Source organism: Sus scrofa, chromosome 3 (genome assembly GCF_000003025.6).
Source record: "Sus scrofa isolate TJ Tabasco breed Duroc chromosome 3, Sscrofa11.1, whole genome shotgun sequence".
NCBI lineage: Eukaryota > Metazoa > Chordata > Mammalia > Artiodactyla > Suidae > Sus > Sus scrofa.
This window is the reverse complement of record NC_010445.4, coordinates 12,560,286-12,580,547: the sequence shown is the minus strand read 5'-3', so window position 1 is coordinate 12,580,547 and position 20,262 is coordinate 12,560,286. Positions and strand designations below refer to the sequence as shown.

Genomic DNA, 20,262 nt, shown 5'->3' with positions numbered 1-20,262 from the left:
AAAGTAAGTCAGAAAGAGAAAGACAGATACACATGAAATACCATATGATATCACTTATATGTGGAATCTAAAAGATACATGGATGAACTTATTAATGAAACAGAAACAGACTCAAAGATATGGAGAACAGACTGACATTTACCAATGGGGAAAGAGGATGGGGGAGGGATAAATTAGGAGTTTGGGATCAGTGAACACAAACTACTATGTCTACAATAGATACACCACAAGGTCCTACTGTAGAGCACAGGGAACTCTACGCAATAACCTGTAATAAGCCATAATGGAAAAGAGCATGAAAAAGAATATATATATCTATACATACAGAAACTAATATAGCATACATCATAAATCAACTTTAATACTTCAATTTAAAAAAAAACAAAAACGAGAATGTCACCTACTTTAATTAATAAACTGTGAAAAATTATATCCCAGGACATTCTTTACAATTCTATAAACACTAGTATGTACATTTTTGTTAAGTTCAAGCAATTATTTGTTTGCTGGCTTTTTCATCTGTATTGTCCAATGATCCCAAAGCACCAAATGCATTGTGAGTTGTACATTTTCCTGAAGATCAAGACATGCCCTGAGATACAAGTTTTCTTACTGCTACTTACTATTTCAACTGCTTCTCACATCTCTCATAATTCTAGGACTTATTATATTTTTGGTCTTCCTATCTCAGTGGCCACTTAAGATATTAAAACTTTTTGACTATAAAAACTTTAAAATGAATCCACAGTTATTTCTATTATAGTCATTGTTGCTGTGCCCTTTTGCCTACTTTTGAGAGTAAGCCTATAAAACTCCTGGTTCTGAAAGCAACATCTAGAAAACTCGATTATTCCCCAACAAAAGAAGTCATCATTGTTAAGCTTGCTAAAATATACTTGGCATTTCCAAATGAACCTCCTTTATCTCAATAAGCAACAATTACTCCAAGTTCTTATTTTAATTCTAAAGCTAACTTAGGGCTGCCTCTAAGCCTGGAAACAAGTTTGCAACGTTGAAGTCTCTATGAAATATTTCCTCCTTAGTTTCAATAGCCTATTTTCTGAGACAGCAACTGAGTGACAGCTTAAAAGAACACAGATTATAAACCCATTTAAGAGTGCTGCCTTTTTTGAATTTGTCACAAATGGAAGGAAAAGCCAGGGTGACACAGGCAAGGCTCAAGTGCCAACCTGTGTCTTTCTGTTTATTCATTATTCAAGGGTCAGACCCTCAACCAGGGCCAGCGAGAAATGACAAAAATAAATACATATCACTGCAACAATCTGCAATTTAAAATAATGAAAAGCAAGATTCCTATTCATTTTTATGGCACAAACCTGACATCATTTCACTCCAATTTTCTATAATGGAACCAGCTGGGCTCTGGGAGGGAACTAGTAATAGGTTTTAATGGATAAAATCTGCCATTGAAACTGGCCATTTTCTAACGCGATCTCAGCACTTGGCACCCAGCCCATCATACGGCATCACGCTTTCCGCAGCGCTGAACCAGCTGGTGCGATGGGAGGGGTGAGTGCACAGAAGGACCACTGAGCTTGGAGGAGCCACTCCCGTCTCCATCAGGGCGAGTTCTCAGCACCGTGTGGGGTTCCATAGCCCCAACTGGACAGACCACGGGGGAAGAACCAGGGTCACGTCCTTTTCAATTAAAGCTATTGCAATCAAATCAAGATTAAAGAGAGAGTGGACAGGGCCAGGATGGGTGAGGGCAGCGGCTTATTCATCTCAATGGCAAGCCCCTGAACTGATTTTCAGTTCTATTTGACCACTCTAGACAAAACTGGGCTTTACTGGGTCTGGATTAATAGTCCGTGAGCTTTCTCTTTCTCTCTTCCCCTCTCATTCCATTAAGCCATTCCACCTCTCCTCCTCTTCAGCCCTCACCCTGCTGTTAACGTATGAAAATAGCATGCAAAGAATGGAATGGGCTGACTGCCACGGAGAGGAAAATGGATGTTCATTCTAATTTACTCCATGGCATCACGCCTTCTCGCTACCTGTTTTCTTGGCGAGGCAACTTGATGGCCTCTTTGAGATGAAGACTGGTCTGTCTCTCAGTCTTGTGTCTGAGCCATGGTCACGGTGAAACAGGTCCCCAGCCTTTGGAAGTTGGACGCTGGTCTGAAATGGTCATCCAGCCCAGGTTTATCTGGGTGCGGGAAATTAGGCTCTTTTTCTTTTTCTTTTTTTTTTTTTTAACTTGTAGCATATTTCGGCTAAGTGATCCCTAATGTTTATTTGAGAGAAATGCTGCAGGAACTAAAAATGAATGATGTTTTCAAGTAATGTATACTCACTCTGCTCAAAGCATGTTTTACAACTTCTGTTCCAACTGCCTCATGCCAATGGCCCAGCAGCACGTGGACGAGCTTTGAAAGCCAATTTAAAAGGCGTTTTAGAGGACAAGGCATGACCCCAAGAGAAAACGCATGCGGGATGGCCACCTCCTCGGCGCCCATGCCTCTTTGCTCATGTTGACTGGTTTTAGGACCATGTGTTTTCCTCTCGTAGCTGTGGCCGTGGCTCCCATCACCAGGGTTTGCTACCATATAGAACAACAACAACAGAAAGTCAAAAAGAAATCTGGCTGAATAAACATTATTTTTTTAAAAAAACTTTTAAATGATTTCTATTTTTCCCATCATAGCTGGTTTACAGGTTCTGTCCATTTTCTACTGTATAGCAAGGTGACCCAGTCACACATACATATATATACATTCTTTTTCTCATATTATCTTCCATTATGCTCCATCATAAGTGACTAGGTATAGTTCCCAGTGCTATACAGTAGAATCTCATTGCTTATCCATTCCAAAGGCAATAGTTGCATCTATGAACCCCAGATTCCCAGTCCACCCCACTCCCTCCCCCTCCCCCACAATCTGTTCTCCAAATCCATGATTTTCTTTTCGGTGGCAAGGTTCATTTTTGTCGTATTCCAGATAATAAGTGATAGCATATGGTATTTGTCTTTCTCTTTCTGACTTATTTCACTCAGTAGGAGAGTCTCTAGTTCCATTCGTGTTGCTACAAATGGCATTATTTTGTTCTTTTTTATGGCTGAGTAGTATTCCATTGTGTATATGTACACATCTTCTTAATCCATTCATCTGACCAATGGCTTGGAAAACCTAAATTCTAATCCAGAGTGACTGGCCTCTGATTTGATGCTAGCACAGAACACTGCTGTGATCTTTTCTTTGCACTCCCACTTATGAAGCTCCTGACTCTGCACCATCCTTGTCCATCCAACTCAAAGTCCTGCACGAGGTCTCTGACTCCCCAGAGCCTCCCTCCCCTCCGCTGCCCATCACCCACACTTACTGCCTCCCACTGTGGGCATTCTCTGATCTTTCAGGCCACCAAACCCTGGTGATTTTTTTTCTGCCCCTTCTTCTTCCTGCAAGGCGCTGATCAGCTGCCCAAGTAAAGCTGCATTTTCTGTTCTCATATGTTTATATTTCCAACTACCAACTGCCCACATTTCTACCTAGTTAGCATCTCAAAGACCAGTTCTCCAGTGTGGAGGATATAGCCTGCTGTGTAGAAGGAGTTTGAAAATCATGATGTTCACAAATTGACCCCCCGCCAAAAAAAGAATGGAAAGTAAGACAGCCCTAACTTACCCCCTCAACAAATATCTTTTTTTTTTTTTTCCACTCTAGATGTTCTGAAATATAGGAATTGGAACTTGGTTCCCCACTTGCACTGATCGCTGCTTTTGACTTTTATCCTTCCAGAATAGTCAACTCTATTGTGTATACTAAAGGAAGACAACAATGGTATGGATAATAAAAAAGACACTTCACAGATAATTTGTCTTTGATTTTTTTTTTTTTAAGGCTTCATGCATGACATATGGAATTTCCCAGACTAGGACTCGAATCAGACAGAGCTGTAGCTGCCAACCTATACCACAGCCACAGCAACACCAGGTCTGAGCCTCATCTGTGACTGACACCACAGCTCCCAGCAACGCCAGTTCCTTAACCCGCCAAGCAGGATCAGGGATCAAACCCACATTCTCATGGATACTAGTTGGATTTGTTGCCGCTGAGCCACAAAGGGGAACTCCTGCCTTTGACATTCTTCCTAATGTGTTTTTACAGCAGCTTTTCTTTCCAATGAAACTTAGGGGGAAAATGTATAGAAAGCATTCGGAACTGTAATACGAGACATGAAATTTCTTTCTTGTTATCGACTTGCTTTATGGTTGTGGTCAAGTTCTTTTTTCTCTTTCAGCCTTAATTTCTTCAAAATTCTAACGTGGGTTTATTTGGGTCCAAAATGAGTAGCATCAGATGATGTGTCAAGTCCCTTTCAGGCATGTGGCATATTGTTCCCAAAGACAGCCAGCAGCCCCTCCCACCCATGTTTATCCCAGTCCTCCTCCCAGAAGCGTGTAAACCTCTATCCTCCCCTGGAATCAGGGGGGCAGGAACACGTTTTTTTTTTTTTTTTTTTTTTGTCTTTTGTCTTTTTTGTTGTTGTTGTTGTTGTTGCTATTTCTTGGGCCGCTCCCGTGGCATATGGAGGTTCCCAGGCTAGGGGTCTAATCGGAGCTGTAGCCGCCAGCCTACGCCAGAGCCACAGCAACGCAGGATCCGAGCCGCGTCTGCAACCTACACCACAGCTCACGGCAACGCCGGATCGTTAACCCACTGAGCAAGGGCAGGGACCGAACCCGCAACCTCATGGTTCCTAGTTGGATTTGTTAACCACTGCGCCACGGTGGGAACTCCAGGAACACGTTTTAAGATCTCTGAGAGATGTAAAGCAGTACTCGTAGAACTTGGGGCCTTAGAGGGGGGGAGAGTCAAGATGCAGTGAAAAGTTCATGTTTAGGAGTTCCTGTCATGGCTCAGTGGTTAACGAATCCCACTAGGAACCATGAGGTTGCAGGTTCGATCCCTGGCCTTGCTCAGTGGGTTAAGGATCCGGTGTTGCCGTGAGCTGTGGTGTAGGTCGCAGACGCGGCTCGGATCCCACCTCGCTATGGCTGAGGTGTAGGCCAGCAGCTGTAGCTCCGATTCGACCCGTAGCCTGGGAACCTCCATATGCCGTGGGAGCGGCCCCAGAAAAGGCAGAAAGACAAAAAAAAAAAAAAAAGAAGAAGAAAAGTTCATGTTTGGAGAGCAAGTTAAGGGCATTTGGGGACAGAAAAAAAAAATCAATGATTGATCAGATTTTTCCCTTTTCTGTCTGGTTGCATAGTAGAATATAGGGAGTATCTTAATTTTCTTACTTGTGAAGGGCATCTGGCAAAAAATAAAAATAAAAGCATATTTCTTCCTTGGGGTGTTTGGTAGATCCACTGATCCACCAGGAGCCCTCATAATGAATTACACTCGACACAATGCCATATTTGTTATGAAGTAGGTCCCATTTGACTTCCATACTAAAAGGTTTGGTTATAGAATTTTTCTAAAATCCTCATTATATAGAACATGTTCTCGCCTCAAAGGTATCACCCCAATCCTGAATTCGGGACATTCGAGGTAACATTGCCTCAAATGAGAGTCAAAGGATATACACTATGACACATCTTTTTTTTAATTGTTATTTCCCCAATACAAGTTTCACTATGATACATCTTGATAACCAAAAGACAATTTTACAAATATATATATTTGTAAAAAAATATATATATATTATTATCTGGAGCCCCTTCCCCAGTCCAGAGGTATGACCAGTCTCACTCAACCTTAGCATATCCAAACTCTTGACAAAGTTTATAATTGAGCTCTTGCCGTTGAGACATATTTGAGAAATAGCTGGCTTCCGGGTTTCCATGGCGACCACTTCCCAACTTGTGGCTTAAGGTAACCTCTGTCGACCATGGCTGGGGGTAGTTATCAAGCTGTCACTGGCAATTTTCCCCCTCATTTACTAGAAGCAACATTCCAGAAAGAAAATAACGGGATGACATGGTGAGAACACACTTTCACTTTGAGACTGCAATTTTGGGAAGACTTCTACTGTCAGCTGCAAGCTGCTAATCCCAGGGGAGTATGACCAACCCACAATCTGAGCAGCAGAGAGAGTAGAGAAAATAGCTCTGAACGTGTGGTCAGGCTGAATAACAGTTCTGGCCCTGGCGTGCTAACGCTAAGATCTTGGGCATGTCAGGCAGCCATACAGAGTTATCAGTTCCTTTTTCCTCCTTTCTTATGAAGGCAGAGAATGGGTTTTGTCCTCCTTATTGCAAAAAACCCGTAACGCCAAAAGGGAAGGTGGGGGAGGATAAATTAGGAATTTGGGGTTAACATATACACACCACTGCATATAAAACAGATGCCCAACAAGGACCTACTGTATAGCACAGGAAAGTGTAGACAATATTTTGTAATAAGCTACGGGGGGGGGAAAGAATCTGAAAAAAGAATATATATATATAATACACACACACACACAGCAAATTGATTCACATACATGTATACTTGAAACTAATACAACATTATAAGTCACCTGTACTTCAATTAAAAAAAGACTGATAATAATGGAGTTCCCATCGTGGCACAGCAGAAATGAATCTGACTAGGAACCATGAGGTTGCGGGTTCAATCCCTGGCCTTGCTCAGTGGGTTAAGGATCCGGGGTTACCCTGAGCTATGGTGTAGGTTGCAGACACGGCTCGGATCCTGCATTGCTGTGGCTGTGGCATAGGCTGGCAGCTGTAGCTCTGATTGGACCCCTAGCCTGGGAACCTCCATATGCCAAAAGCGTGGCCCTAAAAAGCAAAAAGCAAAAGACTGATAACAAATGAGATGATAGGGTTAAATGTGCTTTGTAAACTGTGAAGTGCTGTACGGGTCTGAGGCTTTGTTCTTATTTCTGACCTTTGAGTTTCTGCATTTCAGAGATGGCTATTTAGGTTCCTGCCAATAAAGTCTCACTATGTGCATCAAAACCAAGCTGATAATGTGTGTTAGATTTAAGAGCGGCTAGGAAGAAATGAGAGAGTGATTCGTGATGTTTGCCAGGTCAGGATTCATGGTTGCTCACATGGCTCCAGTTTATTTCCAATGTCTTGCATCATCTTCAGCATCAACAGTCTAAAGTCTTTTTTCCTGGAGGCTGATAATCACCTGATCACTTAGCTGTTTTTCTGGGGTTTTTTCTTTCTCCTTCATCTGAGTTATAGGTCTCCGTCTTTTCATTTTTATAGGTTTTTGGTGTGGTGTCCTTTTTGCAATTTCTGGTGTCTGCCTACCTTGTGGCTGAAGTTGGTAAGGGGGCTTGCTGTAGGCTTCCTGATGGGAGGGACTGGTGCCTGCCCACTGGTAGGTGGAGCTGATTCCTGTCCCTCTGGTGGGTGGGGTTTGTCTCTGGGTGAGATTGGAGGTGGCTGTGTGCCTGGGAGGTTTTTGGGCAGCCTGTTTACTGATGGGTGGGGCTGTAATCCCACCTGGATAGTTGTTTGGCCTGGGCTTCTCAGTGCTCATGGGTGGGGCCAGATTTTCCCATAATGGCCACCTCCAGAGAAACGGGTGCTGATGAATGTTCCCAAGAGCTTTGCCTCCAGTGCCCTTCCCCCACAATGAGCCACAGTCACCCTCTGTTTTCTCAGGAGATCCTCAAAGAACTGCAGTCAGGTCTCACCCAGATCGCTATGGAGCCTTTGCTTTGCCTGGAACCCCGTGCACGTGAAAGTCTGTGTGTGCCTTTCAAGAATGGGGTCTCCGTTTCCTCCAGTCCTGTGGAGCTCCTGCACACAAGCCCCACTGGCCTTCAGTGCCAGATGCTCCAAGGGCTCTTTCTCCCAGTGCCAGATCCCCAGGCGTGGGGACTTGACGTGGCTTCAGAACTCTCACTCCTGTAGGTGAGTCTCTGTGAACCACTTCCTTTCCAGTCTGTGGGGCTTCCTACCCAGGAGATATGGGGTTGCTGATATCCCATAATCACTCCTCCTACCTCTTGATGTGGCCTCCTCTTTGTCTTCTGGAGTAGGATATTTTTTGGAAAGTTTCCAGTCCATTTGGTTGAAGGTTGTTCAGCATTTGGTTGTAATTTTGTTGTTCTTATGAGAGGTGAGCTCCAGTCCTTCTATTCCACCGTCTTAATCCATCTCCTCAGGCTCACATGGAATCTATTCATTGTATGCACATCTATATATCAGTTTTCTGTAAACACAGGCACTACATATATTTTAAATGCAGCTAAAATTTGGCAAGTGATCGTAAGAAAAACAATCTTACAACTCTGTAATGAACGTTTTGAAAAGCGGCTTTGTACTTTTAATGGCTTTTGATTCTCAGACTGTCTGGGCTGAATGAATGGGTAAAACTGGATACTTGACATTTGAGGCTGATTTTTTATTCAGTAATCTCATGCCATCCCCAACTCCTTTTCTATGGCTAAGGAGATGAGATTCCTTAGTGTTTTACTTAAAATTGACATGCTCAGTAGCAACATGTGGCTAATGGTTACCATACTGAACAGCTCAGATTACAGAACCTTTGCCATCTTTATTGTCTGTTGCAAAATGCTACCGTAGATACTTGGGAGCCTTTTAGTGCAAGTGGGAAAATGCTATGTTATTATTTGAAGTTTGGAAAAACTTCTTGTGCAGGAAGCTAATTGGGGGAGAAGTAAGAAAAAGTCACATGCTAATCTGCACAAGACGACACAAAACTACACGAGCAGGGAGGGTGGGTTGGAGGAGGCAGATTTGAAATGTATCAAGTTTGGAGCAAACAGCTTTATGGCTGTGTTGATTGGTTGAGAACTAAATAATCAGGGTATCCATCAAGCTGATCATTGAATGAGTACATGTATGTCTGCAAAGAAGGGCTGGACTAATTTTGTGTGCCTGGGGAAAGCAGAGGAGGGGCTTGCTGGAGATAAGATGGCGAGGACCAAGGAAACAGGTTCCACACCCCCATGTAGACCATGAAGTTGACAGCCTGCAATTTTCATTTTCAAGCATTGTCTTTGACATTTCTGAAGCCATAGGCATATGTACACATCAAAGAACTAAATCGTCTTTATCAGTCTTTGAGAGCTGGAGGGGCACATTCGAAATTCTTGCCAGGACATAAGACTGAACATTTCCAATGTTCTGGTTTTTTAGCAAGGTCTTTGCCAGTCATGGAAATGACTCCATGTGTGACATCTTCCTGCGGTGCCTTCTGATTGAACAGATCGGCTGCAGCCCATTGGGTGAACGGTCCAGTTAGCTAAGAGAATCGTGGAGGTTTCTGTCGATTGCACCGTTTGTTGAGAGATGGAAGCTGAGCCAGTCTATTGAGAACTATAGTCAGAGGAAGGGGCACAGAATTAAGAGCCTAAACAACTAAAACTGGAGAAAGAGTTGCTTTAGTACTTTGCTTTCTGGCAAAATTGTTACGTTGGGACATTAAGTTTTTTAAAGAATCACCCCTGACTCCTTTCCTTTCAAAATCTTCTCTTGACTCTTCCTGTTGACTGGAAAAAAAAAAAAAAGTACCAACTTTAAACTTCATAGTTGTGTTTTGTCTCACCAACTCACTGAGGACTTCAGCCATGGACACAGCCTCTCAGATAGATCTAAGGGACTATTCCAAAGAGGTAAGGCAGGAGCCAGCCTATGTGGGAGTTTTTACAAAAGACCCAGGGAGTCGGAACATAGAAAGATTGCTGTTAATTAAAGAAAACCAGACAACTCAAGTTAATGAATGTAGTAGCACTTTTCTGTGTGGGAGCAGATGCGAGAGTCCGGGGCTCATTGAAACAATCCCTTTGATATGCATCTTAACTATCCTGGGCCAGAATCCTGCTTTTCTTCAACCTGAATCCCCCTCAGGGTGCCCCTTTGCGGGTGGCTTACAGAGGCTGATGGCCAGATGGCCACAGTGTCCTTTGTTTGCTGCTATGGCAGGTGGCATTCTTTGTCCCCATTCCCATAAGCCCCCAGCATCAGTCTCCACTACGGCTGCTCATGGTGCTGATGAGCAGGCTTTCCTTTACTGAGCACATATTTTGTACCAGCCCTGTGTTAAATTCTTCTGAACACTCCATCTCCACATTATGTCATCTGTGAGTGGTTGAGCCAGGTCTCAAACGAGGTTCTCTCTGATTCCAAAACTATGTCTTTTGCTGTCCATGCTGCCCCTTCTCTGGAGAAGGCTGAGGGGGCTCCGTGTATCCTTCATGAAGGAACTTCCAGCAGAGCCTGTGCTTGGATGTCATTCCAACAGCCATAGGAATGGTTATTTTTTCCTTAATGCGTCCTACAAGAAAGCAAGAAAACCTACCCAGCGGTGGTGAGGCGAAGAGATAGTAATTTGGTTCCTGCAACTCTGAGAGGCCTTTTCTTTTCCTTCCTGTAGGATTAAGTGGATTCAATGTGACAAGACCAATTGGAAAGGTGGGAAAAAAAAAATCAGCTAAAATATATGGATCCAGAATGAGGCATCCTGTCCAGTCAGGGGCCCTTGGGGTCAGCAGGGAAGCTGAACATGCAAAGTTGATAGAAGCAGGTCAAGAAGATTCCATATCTCAGAGTTTCCACTGTGGCTCAGTGGGTTAAGAACCTGACTAGTAGCCATGAGGATGCAGGTTCGATCTTGGTCTCATTCAGTGGGTTAAGGATCCAGTGTTGAGAAGAGCTGCAGCGTAGATCGCAGACACGGGTCAGATCTGGCATTGCTGTGGCTGTGGTGTAGACTGGCAGCTGTTGCTCCGATTCGACCCCTAGCCTGAGAATTCCCATATGCTGCAGGCACGGTTCTAAAAAGAAAAAAAGAAGAAGAAGATTCCATATCTCTCAACCGTTTCAAATGGTCATGTAAGACACTTATCGAAGAGAGGGGAAAAAAATCCACTAGTGAGATTATAAGTAACTTCTAAACACATGAAAAACATGCAAACTCACTAACCGTTAACAACATACTATGTTATGCCTTTCGAAATGGAATAACATTTGGAATCTTAGAAAAACTTAAAGTTTGATGGAGGTATGCTGAAAGGGTCTGTAAATATAAACAATCTGCTAATTTGACAATGTTTGCAAAATTAAAGGTGATTCTCCTTCACCTTTAATTCTACCTGAAAAAACACATCCTAAAAAAACCGGATTCAAATAATTAGAAAACCAGAGGAGCATCAAGAAAGAAATGGAAGAGTACATGCAGGAGTGCTCATAAAAAAATTTTTTTGAACTTCCTGGAAACCGATTCCACCAGCATAAAAACATGCATTAACAGAAACTGCAAAGGAATACAAGAAAATACCTTGTGTGGACGATTGTGGATGCTTTCTTCTTTTCTTTTTGGTGATTGCCAAGTTTTTGCCCAAAAAATACTATATTTAAAACTAGTATATGCTAGAGGCATAGTTTGATACAGGGAAAAGAGCACAGAGCTTTGGAGTCAGAATTCCTGGGTTCAGACACCAGTTGTAGACTTACTAACCATGTGACTTCGGACACATTGCTTAAAGTCTTTGTGCCTCAGTTTTCTCATCTATAAAATGGGGGTGATGTGGCACTCCTGTGGCCCAATGGGATCAATGGTGTCTCTGCAGTGGCAGGGACACAGGTTCGATCCCTAACCCAATGCACTGGGTTAAGGATCTGCTGTTGCTGCAGCTGTGGCCTAGGTTTCAACTCTGGCTCAGATTCCATCCCTGGCCTGAGAATTCCACATGCCACGGGGCCGCCAAAAAAAAAAGAGTAAGAAAAAAAAAGGTGGGGGGTGGTATTTAAAAATTAAAAAAAATGAAATGGGGTGATGATCAGACTTAGCTCATGGGGGTGAAATGAGTTAATATTCTTAAGACGTATTTTGAACAGTGTTTAGCCACAGTAGAATTATATAGCCTTACTTGTTGTTATTCTTATTAATATTGTGAATGCGGAAGAAAGCTCTGGGTGTCAATCAAAGCTGCGTTACATAGTAGCCATATGACATTCCGCAAGCTACCAATTCTTGCTGAACCTCACATATTTTCATTTATAAAATGAGTGAAACAATGCCAAGCTTTTGGGCTTTTTAATGAACACTAATAATTATGTATACTATTAGAGTATACAGAGTCTTGATGTATGATATAGTATATAATATGATATGTCATGAGGTTATTTGCAAAGACTATTAGATATATAACTTGTGATATACATACTATACATTATTTACATAATGTACATACATAGGATAAGCAACTTACATAAACTCTATATGTACATAAATCAAGTTAAATGATGTCTGTTTTTGATTTTTTTTTTTTTTTTTTGTCTTTTTGCCATTTCGTGGGCCGCTCCTGCGGCGTATGGAGGTTCCCAGGCTAGGGGTTGAATCAGAGCTGTAGCTGCCGGCCTACGCCAGAACCACAGCAACGCGGGATCCGAGCCACGTCTGCAGCCTACACCACAGCTCACGGCAAAGCCGGATCCTTGACCCACTGAGCAAGGCCAGGGAACGAACCCGCAACCTCATGGTTCCTAGTTGGATTCGTTAACCACTGCGCCACAACGAGAACTCCCTGTTTTTGAATTTAAAACCAGAAAAATATGTTGTAAACCTGAGAAGCACTTATGTAAAGAACATTTTCTTGGGGGGGGGGCTCATTATTATGTTGTAATATCTTATTTGTGTTCTGTCATATTTGCTAGTAAAACAATTTTTTTGTTTGTTTTTCTAGGGCCGCTCCTGCGGCATATGGAGGTTCCAGGCTAGGGGTCCAGTCGGACCTATAGTTGCTGGCCGACATCACAGCCACAGCTATGCCAGATCTAAGCCACATCTGTGACCTACACCACAGCTCACAGCAATGCCGGATCCTTGACCCACTGAGCAAGGCCAGGGATCAAACCTGTGTCCTCATGATTACTAGTCAGGTTCGTTACCGCTGAGCTGCAGTGGGACCTCTGTGAAACAATTTCTGATATAATTCTGTCCTAAGAGTACTTACTTCATTCACTCCATGAGAGCAAGGAACTCAAGCGTTCAGTCCCATATTAAATAGTCCCAAGAGTCCAACATACAAGTCATGTGTGGAATAATCACAAAAGTCACAGTTTAGTCCTTTGAGGCAGCAGTAGTCGGCTTGGAGATGATTCCTTTTAAGATGCTGTCTGATAATAAACATCTAAGGGGGTCATTCCTCACAGGATATTTACAGGTTAAAAGGGAAGTTTCAAGGAGTTCCCTGTTGGCCTAGGGGGTTAAGGATCCTGTGTTGTCACTGCTGGGGAACAGGTTCCATCCCAGGCCTAGGAACTTTTGCACACTGCGGGCATGGCCAAAAACAAACAAATAGATAAAAAGGAGTGTCTCAGAGTTATAGAGAGAGACACAGAGGAGGGTGTGTCCGCGAGGAATGGAAGGGGTGTGTGTGTGTGTGTGTGTGTGTGTGTGTGTGTACACGTACATGTGTTTTGAAGGGAGGCTCTACTGACACCCTGTCCCTCTAAGTCACAGAGACTGTGCTCTGTTATTCCAGATCCTACCTGATTTCTCTCGTGGAGGTGGCCGCCCCTGGAGAAGACATCTCACAGAAAAGGCCCCGGAGCCTCGGCTCACTGGGGACTTCCAGGTAAGCTGCCAGGAGCCTTCAGGGCACTGAAGGCCATTCCCGTGCCTCCGCCTTGAATGGTGGTGGCTGCATTGGCATTGGGTCTCAGCGCCCTGCCTCCACTTCTAAGTCATTGGCACAGATTAGGTTCAAATTGACCCCCTGACTAAGAGAGCTCCATACACCGATGAAAACTACTTATATTCAGTCTCCCAAATGACTTTATCACTAGCCGACAGTAGGTAATTTGCTTCAATTTTGGCTTTTGGATTTGGGCCTGAGAGTCCATTGTCAGGCCATACCATTAAAGGTGGTTTAATTAGTTTTAAAAAAAGGAGAATTGTGTAAATCAGGGCATCTATTTGAGATTCTAGGATTATCTTGCCGCTCCTGTCCTCCGCTATGCTCCAGCTCTTATCAAGAATACGTTAAGAAATTTAACATCTGATGCTTACTGGTGAATCAGAAAAATCACTAACACTTAATTGTAACTGCAGGTCCCCAGTAGGCAAAAACCGCTTATGTTTCTCCTGAGAATTAAGACTTATTACACCCTGAAAAGATGTCCTGTACCAACCTCTGCCTTAAAAATGCTATCCCTGGAGTTCCCGTCCTGCCTCAGCAGTTGACAAACCTGACTAGGATTCATGAGGACTGGGTTTGATCCTGGCCTTGCTCAGTGGGTTAAGGATCTGGCGTTGCCTTGAGCTGTGGTGTAGGCCACAGATGTGGCTTGGATCTGGCATTGCTCTGCCTCTGGCGTAGGCTGGCAGCTGTAGCTCCAATTAGATCCCTAGCCTGGGAACCTCCATATGCCACGGGAGTGGCCCTAGAAATGACAAAAAGATAAAAAAAAAAAAATTGTCTCTTTGAGAATGTGATGCAATTTAATGCGATGTCCATTGAAATTTCAACTACAGTAACCTTGACTCTTGACACCTGTCTGATTTCCATCTGCGGAGAAACTGGTGTCACATGATAATATGTGTCTAAGTAGGGTTGTTTCATGACTATTTGAAAGAGTGAAATATAGGAAAACACCCACAGCAGTAAATATTTTTATACTTAGAGACAATATTTGCTGAGTCCTTGCCTGGTGCTTATCTCCTTAGTATGTGTTTTGCAGGCACTATTTCACTTAATCCATTCAATAAGCAGGAAATTGATTCTATTAATGCATCTAGTCTCACCTGAAGACAGATTCAAAGGCAGATGCTGAAATAGGAAAAGCTTAAGGTTTTATTTTTTCCTCTTCTTTTAAAACCTAGTGCAACATACTGTTCTCAATGCTTTACAACTTTAAATGCATTTAATTTAATTTAAGGGAGGCGGTTATTATCATCCTGATATTAAGTGAGAAAAATGACACTTAGCTCAGGTTCTCTCATATGTGGCAAGTAGCAAAGACAAGTACTGTTAACCACTGTGCTGTGTGCCTTCCTAGTTAAAGATGATGAAATACCTGGGTTTGGATCTGTTTCTGACCTAATTAAATGTTCTAAGCCTCAATATCTTCATCTATAAAATGGGAATAATAATATATTTGCAGAATTGTGTGAGTTAGCATATCTATATCAAGTTGCAGCAGCCTCGAGGTAAAAGTATGCTCAAAACTGCATTCATTTAGGAGTTCCCGTCATGGCGCAGTGGTTAACGAATCCGACCAGGAACCATGAGGTTGCGGGTTCGATCCCTGCCCTTGCTCAGTGGGTTAAGCATCCGGCGTTGCCATGAGCTGTGGTGTAGGTTGCAGACGTGGCTTGGATCCCTTGTTACTGTGGCTCTGGCGTAGGCTGGCAGCTACAGCTCCGATTCGACCCTAGCCCGGGAACCTCCATATGCCATGGGAGTGGCCCACAAAAAGACAAAAAAACAAACAAAAACTGCATTTAAAAAAAAATGAAGAAAAGCCAAGGTATTTTGTTTGTAAGAAATATACTTAAAACACAAAGACCTAGGTTAAAAATATGGGAATGAGGAAAGCTATATGGCATAAATACTACTCAAAAAAGCTGAAAGAGTTGTATTAATTTCCGAAAAAGCCAACTTCAGAATGAGGGAGAGATCAGAGATAGAGAGATGCCTTGCAGAACAATAAAGGGGTTAATTCTCCAAAGGACAGAATTCTAAATGTGTTAAGTGAATAAATAATGAACAATCTGCCAAGAAAGAAATCACCAGACCCAGATGGTTCCACCAGTAAATTATAGCAAATATTTAAAGAAGAAATGAAACTATAATTATAATATCAAGCATTAATCGACTCTGTACTATATACCACCAAAAGCACAAAAATTCAACTGCCTGAATAATCCCAAGCTGGGGAGTTTGGGTAGATGTGATTATTATGCAGCTCTGTGGGCTGGAGGTAGAAGGTGGTTCCCAAGGGATTAACAACCGTACAGCGACACCCTGATTCCATAGAAGAATAAAGGAGGAGGAGGAAGAGGAGGGGAATCTGACCAGTTTCTTGCATAGCTGTTTGAGTAACACTAGTGATGGGAAATATCAAGTGCAGTTAAAGTTTTGTTGGGGAAGTGGGAGACCAGGACAGGTGTAAAGGGAAGAGTGGGTGTCCCGTTGTGGCACAGTGGAAATGAATCCCACTAATATCCACGAGGATGCGGGTTCGATCCGTGGCCTCACTCAGTGGGTCAGGGATCCGGTGTTGCTGTGAGCGGCTATGTAGGTCGCAGATGTAGACGCAGCTCGGATCCTGCATTGCTGTGGCTGTGGCACAGGCCTGCAGCTCTAGCTCCTGTTGATCCCCTAGCCTAGGAACTTCCATGTGCTGCGAGTGTGGCTCTAAGAAAAAAAAAGAAAAAGAAAAAGAAATAAAGAGGAGGAGAACCCAAGCCTCGGGAGGAAGAATGGGAGCAGGCTGGAGGCAGAGTAAGAAGTTTTGTTTGGAACAACCCGTGTAAGATGAGCTCACTTTTTTAGGAACTGGCTCATAAAATATCTCCAGACCATAGGATGGGGGCGGCTGGAACTATCTTTTTTTCTTTGTGCAACCTCACAATGGATGCAATCTAGCAACTTTGCAAGGTGCATTCCCACGGGCTGCCTGCAAATTGAAATGGACTCTGGAATTGCACTGTGGCTCCAGTCAGTGAAGTGATGTTTCACCTTTGGAGGGAAAAGGTCTTTATAAATGTCTCCTGTCTCTGGCTTTCAGAAGGCAGCTTATCTTCCCAGGTTGTGCATTATGGGGTGGCCTCTCTTTCCACCTGTGTCCCAGCCCACTTAACTCAAAACCCTTCTTTCCTAGCTGCTTCTCGCTTCCTTCAGCTGTTGCTTTGAAATAAATATGACCTCCCACCCCAGGGCTTGGCTCATTCCCTGGCCTGTGATGGGTGGTTTCCACTGAGGTCCATGTTAGGTTCAGTCCACCACGAGGGAAATCTGTCTTCTACAGCAGACACGGTTAAATGTGGTTGTTCTTTCTCCCGGGGGGGTGTGGGGGGGAATGGGCAGGGCTCCTGGATTTAGTGGAAGGGCTACAGGATAGAAGATTTACAAGATTTCTGAGATTCCTTTCCAGCTGTTCAGTATCCAACAGAGACTGTGTCTGTCTGTCTGTCTACTTACGTTAAATTAAAATGAAGGTAAATTATGAGACTTCTCACACTAACTGGCCCTCCAGGATTGAACATGATCAACTCTTTAGAAATGATTAAATACATCTCAAAGAATGAGCATTTTGGTTCAGATTCTTGTTAGAGAAGACCTTTTTGGTTCCTTGATACTCGTGTCAGAAACCATAATTTTTTACTTTGGATTTCAGTTGATTCAATTATTTCATTTGCTTTTCTTTCCACTTATTTTACAATTTTGTTTGTTTTTGTTGTTTACATAATATACTGTCTGTTCTACTTGGTAGTAAGCAAATTGGCCTATTTAAAGGCAGTTCTCTATATTTAATGATCAGTTCAGTTCAAATCTGTACTTTAAAAAAGTTGGAATTTTGCAATTAAGTAGTGAGATAATTGTTTGTTTGCATGTTTTTAAATTTATATTTTGTCAAGCCCTTTGATATATAATTTCCTTTGATTAAAGTTTAACAAATGTACCCTCATTTAAGGAATAGTTAAACACCAATCACGTATTTATTCATTTATGTGCTATTAAAAAGCATGTTTTTTTAAGAGGTCCATTGCCTCTGTTCAGCAAAACAGTTTCCAAGTTTTCATCATAACCCATGCCATACCGTTCATGTAGAAATGCCCTAAACTGCTATTGCCAAAGGAGAAATGCTTTAATGGTGATGAGCAGAAATGTCAGGGCATTTATATTTTTGCCCAAGACTGATCCATTTATAGCTTGGACTACTAGGAGAGCATTCCTCTTTCTGCCAAAAGGGGTTTGAAATGTCTATTCCTCATTTTCACAGACAAGGAAGAAAATGCAGACTCTGTCCAAAATATAGATCTGGTGATGAGGTTAAAGAGACACCTGAAAAATCACAGAGCTACTTTTGCTAAGAGGTAAAATTCTGCGAACATTTTCCAGAGCACATTGGGCAAGAGAAGGCTTCCAGAGGATCTAAGAGTGATGGGTTCATGGATGCTGATGGTATGGTTAAGATCACTCATGGACCAATATATAATTAAGCAACAGGCAGCCTATGCATGGACCAAAGATGAGTGTGATGCGAATCACAGATTAGGATTAATCCATTCTAGGCACCCGAGATCTCTTTTACGTGAAACAAAGTAACCACATGTCAGAGAACGGCAAGTGGTACCTAGAGAATGACTAGGACTTCTGAGATGCATCAGACAGGTTTGGAAGCTGATGCACAGTGTAGGGGAGAATACCACTGCCCATGTGAGATCTCCCAGGACCAGAGAGCTCTGAACGGGAATTAGACCTTTGGTCTAACTAACTACCCATTAAGTCTTATGGTTAGTTCTCAGGGAGGATAAACTGAAGCTCTGTGGTTCTTTCTTTGTGGTTCATTCCTCTTGGTTCTTGGCATACACATACTGAGAGAAAAGCGTATGTAATTCATCCTACCAAGTAGTTATTGAGTGATTCCCAAAACAATATGCTCCCATCAACTTCTTACAGACCTGAATGAAGATAACCTTCACTTTTTTGCTCTTTATTTTCAAATGTACAGGGGAAACCCTACCTACTAATTATAGCCTTGATGTTTGGTACCCAGAGGTGGTAACAAGAAGGAGGATGTCCACAGTTTTATAGAATACAATGTTAAGTCAGAATTCCATTGAGAAAACAGAAATCACTCTAGGCATTCCAAGACGGAAGGACTTTTACAGAAGGCACGGAAGGCTTACATCATCGTTGGAAGGACTGCAACAATGATTGTTCAGGGAGCTTGGAGAAGGAGGTAACGCACAAGAGTTGTCCGAAGCCCCCAGCAAGTCTCAGGAATCTCAGAGTTCCAAGGTCACCAGTGTCAGCTGCCTATGATATCAGGACAGGTGCATTGCAAGAGCTTGCCCTTGTGGTATTACGTATTTCCTGTGGGCCCTCTGCCCATGTGACTACCTGCAACTGCTGTCAATAATAATGATAATGATAATAATGATTATAATGGCTTCTCTTTCAGTTTTGCTTGCCCTGTTTCTGGGAGGCTCTTAACTAGAACCACATACAGATAGAGATTCCAAAAATCTTCATAGATTCTTTTTTTTTTTTTGTTTTTGTCTTTTTTTTTTTTTTTGTTTTGTTTATTTTCCTCCAGATATGATTCATTTTCAGCTGCCCCCCCCCCCACCCCTCCACCCTCCCCCCCCCCCCCCCTTCCCTCCCCCCCCCTCATTTTAGTCATTGTTACCTGACGACATTTTTTTTTTTTTTTTTATTTTTTTTTTTTTTGATTGTTATTTCCCCAGTACAATTTTTTTTCTACTGTAGAGCATGGTGATCCAGTTACACATACATGTATCCATTCTTTTTTTCTCCCATTATCATGCTCTGTCATAAGTAACAAGACATATATAGATTCTGAAAAATCTCCAGGCTTCTCTTTTGCCATGCAGAAAAGACTGTAAAAGGCAGTTGTGGCGATGCCAACTTAAACACGGGTGATCCAGGAAACAAAAGACAACCAACAGAGAAGGCAAGGAGCATGTCTGTAACAGGCGGCAGATGGAATTATCAATGAGCAAAACTCCTCTCCCTTCTCCTCCAGCTCCTTGGAAGAAGTTCCTTTCCCACCCCATCCATACAGGCTTGGGCTTCTGTCTTGCTTTGGCCGAAGGAATACGAGCAGAAATGACGGGGACAGTTCCAAGAAGAGGCTTGAAGAGGCACCGCACATTCTCCCAGGCTTCTTTTTTTTGTCTTTTTAGGGCTGCATCTGCAGCATATGGAAGTTCCCAGGCTAGAGGTCAAATCAGAACTGTAGCTGCCGGCCTACCGCCACAGCAAAGCAGGATCTGAGCCACACCTGTGACCTACACCACAGCTCATGGCAACCCCAGATCCTTCACCCTCTGATCAAGGCCAGGGACTGAACCTGCATCCTCATGGATATTAGTCAGGTTCATTAATGCTGAGTCACGAAGAGAACTCCCCTCCCAGGCTTCTTGAGATTCTGCATTTGTGGGAAGAGCACGTCACAGAAAGCTACTGCTTCTCCACCTGGATGCCAGGTGAGAAGAAACGTGGTGCGCCCAGCCCAGTCCAAGAGTGCAGACAACCTGCAGACTTCTGGCAGACACTCACACTGTGCGCCCGACATTTGGGGGTTGTTTGGCGTCTCAGCAAGGCATA

General features: G+C 43.0%; 1 long non-coding RNA gene across 2 annotated transcripts in view; it reads left to right on the top strand.

Moving 5' to 3' along the window:
- LOC102157493 overlaps nt 1-20,262 on the top strand; it is a 92,042-nt gene that overhangs the window by 8,721 nt on the left and 63,059 nt on the right. For both annotated transcript variants that reach the window (XR_002342334.1, XR_002342333.1), the window contains exon 2: nt 13,444-13,536. This is a non-coding gene — a long non-coding RNA (uncharacterized LOC102157493). The remainder of the gene's footprint in view (nt 1-13,443; nt 13,537-20,262) is intronic.